This window comes from Echinops telfairi, unplaced genomic scaffold (genome assembly GCF_000313985.2).
Source record: "Echinops telfairi isolate 266 unplaced genomic scaffold, ASM31398v2 ScPeMD7_31;HRSCAF=116, whole genome shotgun sequence".
Taxonomy (NCBI): Eukaryota; Metazoa; Chordata; class Mammalia; order Afrosoricida; family Tenrecidae; genus Echinops; species Echinops telfairi.
The window spans coordinates 25658695-25664453 of NW_022103928.1; the positions used below are offsets into that span (position 1 = coordinate 25658695).

A 5759-nucleotide genomic window follows, 5' to 3' on the forward strand; every position below is an offset into this window, starting at 1 on the left:
CCTCCCACCTTCATGACCCATTGAAAAATTATAAATTATTAATTCATGTTTTACACTGACCATGGTCTCCCTTCCCCGAGGTTTCTTCACACAACCCCCTCTCCCCCACCTTGTATCGCTATTCCCATTTCTGTTTCTGAGGAGTTTATCTGACCTGGATTCCATGTGTCCTGAGCTGTTGTCTGTACCTGTGTACATGCTCCACCTAGCCCCCAGTGGAAGGCAAGATCGGGGTCATGATAGTGGTAGGTGAGGACCCTCAAGGAACCAGAGGAATGTGCATTTCAGTGGTGCTATACTTCACTCTTGTTGGCTCATCCCTTCCTTGTGACCCTTCTGTGAGGGGATAATCCATTGTTTACAGATGGATTTTGGGTCTCTACTCTGTCCCCCCTTTGTTCTCAACAGTTTTTGGTTTTTTTAATTTCGTTGTTTGTTTGGGGTCTTCTGATGCCTGTTACCTGATCCTATTGACACCTCATGATCGCACAGGCTGGTGTGCTTCTTCCATGTGGGCTTGTTGCTTCTCTGCTAGATGGCCGCTTGTTTAACTTTTTCCCCTACATTTTAGAACTTACTGAAAACGCCAGTGAAAAAACTCAAAAGAATAAAATCTAAACCAACAAAATACTAGTGCATAAGCAAACCTGAGTCCAAATATGACCATCCCAAATGCAGTTCTGGATGCATTGGGTATTTGTTTCTCACCTGTACCAAAGGTGTACCCTCGGCAGACACATACTCGGTTCCTGCCACGCCTGGAACCTAGAACAGGCTCTCTGTACATATTTGAATGGGTGTATTGATGTCTTTGGATGTAGTTATTCTTGGAGTAGCTTCTTTGTATTGTTCCAATTCACCTCCCTTTAAAAGAAGCCTTCCTCAAATTTCTGACCTAAAAAGATTAATTTGAGCACCCATTTGTAAATCTGTTGGTCGGACAATGTCTGGGTCTTTAACCAACTCAGTTTTTCAAAAACATTATTTAAGAATACCTTATTATACTTCTGTGATAGATGTTACAAAAGAGCAATTTTATAGATTCAGAGAAAGTCATCAACAGCCGCTTAGCTTATTTCATCTTTTCTTGAGTGGGGCAGGAAGCTATTGACAGAAAGGGTAGCGATTCACTGAAGAAATCTGCTCTCATAGGGTCACAACCTTGCAAACCCTCTGGTTTTGCAGTTCAACTCTGTCCCACAGCATCTCCGTGGTCAGAATAGACTTGATGGCAGTCCGTTTGTTTTCAGTATAAGGTTGTGTAGCTATCCAGAGTATTTGTACTACCCAGCAATCACTGGGATTGCATGTTGGTTTTCAAGGCTTCTAAGGGGCCAAGGCAGGGAATGAGAACCAGACAAGTTAAAATGCCACAAAGCCTGCTGTTTTCAGAGATTTGACTTTTGTTTTGAATAAACTCTCCCCAGATTTTGGTAGAATCTACTTTGCTCTCATAGAGGAGAGGATTTGCAGAGGTCCATCCTCCACCATTTTTACTGGCATCGCTCATTCCTGTACTTACCAAGCTCTATCTGGTGATAAAGGCAGTCCTGGTGGTTTAGTAGTTATGCATTGGGCTGCGATCCAAAGAGTCAGCAGTTTGAAACCACCAACCGCTCCGAGGGAGACAGACAGGGCTTTCTCTACTCCCATAAGCAGTTACAGTCTCGGAAACTCATGGGGGCAGTTCTGTCCTGTCCTATAGGGTTGCTGTGAATCAGTATCAACCTGATGGCAGAGTTTTTTTTATTTTTAAAAATCTGGTGGTGTCATAAATGCATAAGCATGCCGAAGTCCTCTGTGTAAGCCAATTTTCAGTGATTGGAATCAGGAAATCTTCTGTTTCAGGATGTCGGAAGGCATGCCTGAAGCTGTAGCCGCACCTGCAACTGAGAGGGTTAAACAGGCTCAGCGATGGGGAGGGCTGCCCACTGTTGCAGTCCCACTTCCCCTACCTGTCAATGCCAACTCCTGAGTTTCTATCCTGCTACTCGTTTGACCTCAGTAGACTCCTCATGGGTGATGATACCAAGACATCATGCTTTGTTTTTGTGTAGTTGGATCATACATCCGATTAAAATACAAAAGTGTTGGGACTTTTATTCTAGAATAAAGTGCCTCAATTTCACGCTATCAGATGTTTTGATGCACAATCTTCCACATCGTCTCAGTGACCCCTGTGCCACTTTGTATTTCGATGCTTAAGAATAATTGTACTCTTCAGTGACTTCAGGCCAAAAACAAAAGACTTATCTGGTCCATATTTTGAGCATGCCAGTAATTCTCCTTAATAATGCTATAGTTGTTGACATATTATTCCATGTTTTGAACTCATATCTGTGCTTTTTTGAAAAGCCTATTCTTATGAGTTCGGATTGCATCCTATCGAACAAATAAACGGCATCAGCTGTCATTACGATGAGTAAGTAGCATGTTCTCATATGAAGCCACTTTCTCACCCATTATCTGATTTCTCCCACTTACATCCATAGAAACAGAAGCAAGGTCCTCAGACATCTGGTTGATACTTGAAAATGCCATCAACTCTTGATCAGCAGGGAGGGAGAAAGCAAGCCCACCATGCCACGGGGAGGGTGGTTAGAAGAGGAAACGATCAGAGGGAGTGGAGTTAGCAAGGCTTCTTGCCAGAGTTGATACTTGCTGAGTTTTGATGAAACAAAGGTTCCACGTTGACGAGAAAGAAGGAAATGGTTCTAAGTGGGGCAGCAGCAGCAAGAGAGGAGAGAGAGCGAATGAGAGAAGAACGGGCATTTTCCAGGGTGAGGCCCACGGGCAGAGCTTGAGGCAGTGAAGATAGGACAGTGGTGCTTTAAAGGCTGCTGAAACTGGATTTTTTTTTTTCCATTCCGTGATTCTTTTTTATTTTCTGAGGGAAATCCCAGGATGTCAAGAGACAAATTGGCCAAGGGATTTCTTGTTCTTATAAGCATTGCTTCCAGCTTATTGTACAAAATTGGAATTCTGGAATAGTTCCCTCAGCAACTGTAGTGAAAAACAGAGGATTTGGCCTTTGACTCAGAACAAAGCCCCGGCAGACGTGACTGGGTGACTGTCCGTAAGAAGGTAGTGTTCAGAACCTTTTGTGGATTCTCATAAGACAAAAGTGAAGGACCTTGGTGATTACCAGCCATATTTTCTTATTGCCAGATTTGAGACACTTGGCAAGGGTCTCCTCATCTTTGGAGAAAGATGTATCGATGTGTATTTTTAAATCATCAAGAGTAAGGAAACATGGTTTCTTAAGCAAAAGAGATTTGAAACAAGAGGTTTGTAGAAATTGCTCATTTCCTTCCCTATTTAAAAATAGATACGTTGTTTGTTGATAGGTGCCCAATCCCTGATATTTGCAAATTACTCCTGCTGCTTGTGAGGGAAAATCAATTGCGATGTGCTGTCTGGAGATCTTAGATCCCGTGAAAAACATCGCCAGAAAGCCGCCCATAGTTGGAAGGTGATGGACGAAAGTCATTGCCTCCCTGGAGTGTAGGGTTTGGTCAAAGAAACAGGAAAGAGCCAGCAAGGATTCCCAATAAGACAACCTTTGTGGTTTGTAAGAAGGGTTCTTCTATTTTTATTCAGATAGATGGGTCCGTGAGTGTTGTGAGTAAAGAAAGCCCAGCTTTAGGAGACAGGTGTGGACAATCGTGTGCGTCAGGGGAGCATCTACCTTTTTGCTGAAAGAGGCATTGGTGTTTCTCTATTATGCAAGCTCTCCCAGTGCCTGGAGAATATTTATAACCTTCCGAGATTTAGTATGTGTATACTTCTCGGGAACATGTATATATAATTCACTTAAGAGGCACGGCATGTTTTATGTAGACTGGCAGCTTGTTGCAGTGCTAATATTCATTGTGATAATATGTTTAATTTATTTTTCGAATAGTTTTAAACACATTTTCCCATTAAGAAGGTTAAGCTGTTGTGTGTGTGGAGTGGGGTGGGGTGGGGGAATTCCTGTACCTTTTATATGCTGCATTTACTTAGATTTACACAGATTAACTCCCCAGCATTTAAAGAGAACACTGGAAAACTGAGAGATTAAATATGCCCCTAGAGGATTCCGTTTTTCCACATATTTTTTCACCCAGTGCTATTAATAATGCTTCAGCAGTCAACTTTCTGTAATCCTGATGGGGTGGGGCTACCCTCCTTTGGTCCCGGCTGCTAGTTTTTCCACTGCCAGCCTGGCCTCGCTGTGAGGTCCTCTGTGGAAACAGAGGCTTCAACCTTTGAAGCTTAATGAAGGTGGGAACAAAGTCTCACCTCTGGCATTATTCCAATTGTTTTTACCCCAAAGTTTTTGCCCATTTTTCAAAATGATCTCTCCTTTCATCTTACTGGAAACCTAACAGCTTAATGGTTCACTTCCCCTGGGGAATTAATATAACCCAAACTCATTGCATGAAGTTGATCTGACTGTTAGGGACCCTCTCTGGGTTAAAATTAATGAACTTGTTAACACTGGGTTGATTCTGACTCATAACAGCCTTATATTCCTCTTTCTCCCTCTGAGCAAGCTGCTGGGTTTAAACCACTGACATGCAGTTAGCAGCCCAATGCTGAACTCGCAGTGCCACCAGGTCTCTTATATGGCTTAAAAAACACTCACTGCCATTGAGTTGATTCTGATTCATAGTGACTATGAAGGACAGGTGGAACTGGCTTGTGGGTTTCCAAGACAGTAATTTCTTTTGAAAACAGTTTTATTGACATGTAATTCACCTATCATACAATTCAACAAATTTTTTTCCAATTCAACCATTTAAATATATTAAAAGAGTTGTGCACTCCTCAGTTTTAGGTCATTCTCTTCCTCCTTGTACTCTTTGTTATTAGCACCCCACATCCCTCCAACCTCCCCTGCCATAACCCCAAGAAACAGATCCAGGTACTGTCTCTAAATTTAAGACTGTAACTCTTTGCAGGAGTAGAAAGTCTCCTCTTCCCTTGCAGATCAGCTCTGGGGTTTGACCTACTGACCTTGTGTTTAGCAGTGTAACTCATACCCCATTCTACCACCAGGGCTCCTTCCGTATGGGCTAACCAAAAAAAAAAACCAAACAACCCCAGACTCACTGCCATCATAAAGGCCCTATAGGCCAGGGTAGAACTGCCCCCATGGGTTTCCAAGACTACTATTTTATGGGAAAGGAAGCCTCGTTTTTCTCCCTGGTGGTTTCAAACTACAGATCTTGAGGTTAACAGCCCAGTACACAACCACTGACAGGCTTTGGTAGAGCCCAGGTTTACAAAATAGTTTTGCTGAGGGCAGACCTTGTTCAGGAGAGCAGGGCACTCTGGGCATATTTCAAAATAGTTCCTTTTCTCCTTCCTCTGCCAGAAGCAGGAGTAGAGTTTTCTCCAGTCTTCGTTGTGAGAACCTGGTGGGGCTCCTGGAAGTAAAGTTTGTGAGTGTGTGCCCCTGCACTCTCCCACCCTCACCCGCACCCCCAGCTGGGTCCCCTGGAGTTTGGGCTTTCAACATAGTCCACACTAGCAATCCATCAGTGCTCCCACCAGGACTCACTCTCCTTCTGGGGCTCCCTCCTGAACTTCTGCTCCACACAGGCTGAGGGTTCTGTGTAGACCACCTTGCGAGTTTCAGGGCAGCAGTTTGCTCAGTTCTTTGAGGGATTGGAGAAGTGATATCTGTTTTCAATTGGTTCAGCATTTTTCTCGATGTCCCAAACTAAAGTTCAATATTAATTAAATAAGTAACTCATGCATATGGCTTTAAA

The 5759-nt window shown here is 43.3% G+C and overlaps 1 protein-coding gene across 1 annotated transcript in view; it reads left to right on the forward strand.

Annotated features, from left to right (window-relative positions):
* Positions 1 to 5759, forward strand: part of ATG7 (autophagy related 7) — a 220186-nt gene that overhangs the window by 118528 nt on the left and 95899 nt on the right. The gene's annotated exons all lie outside the window — the stretch shown is intronic.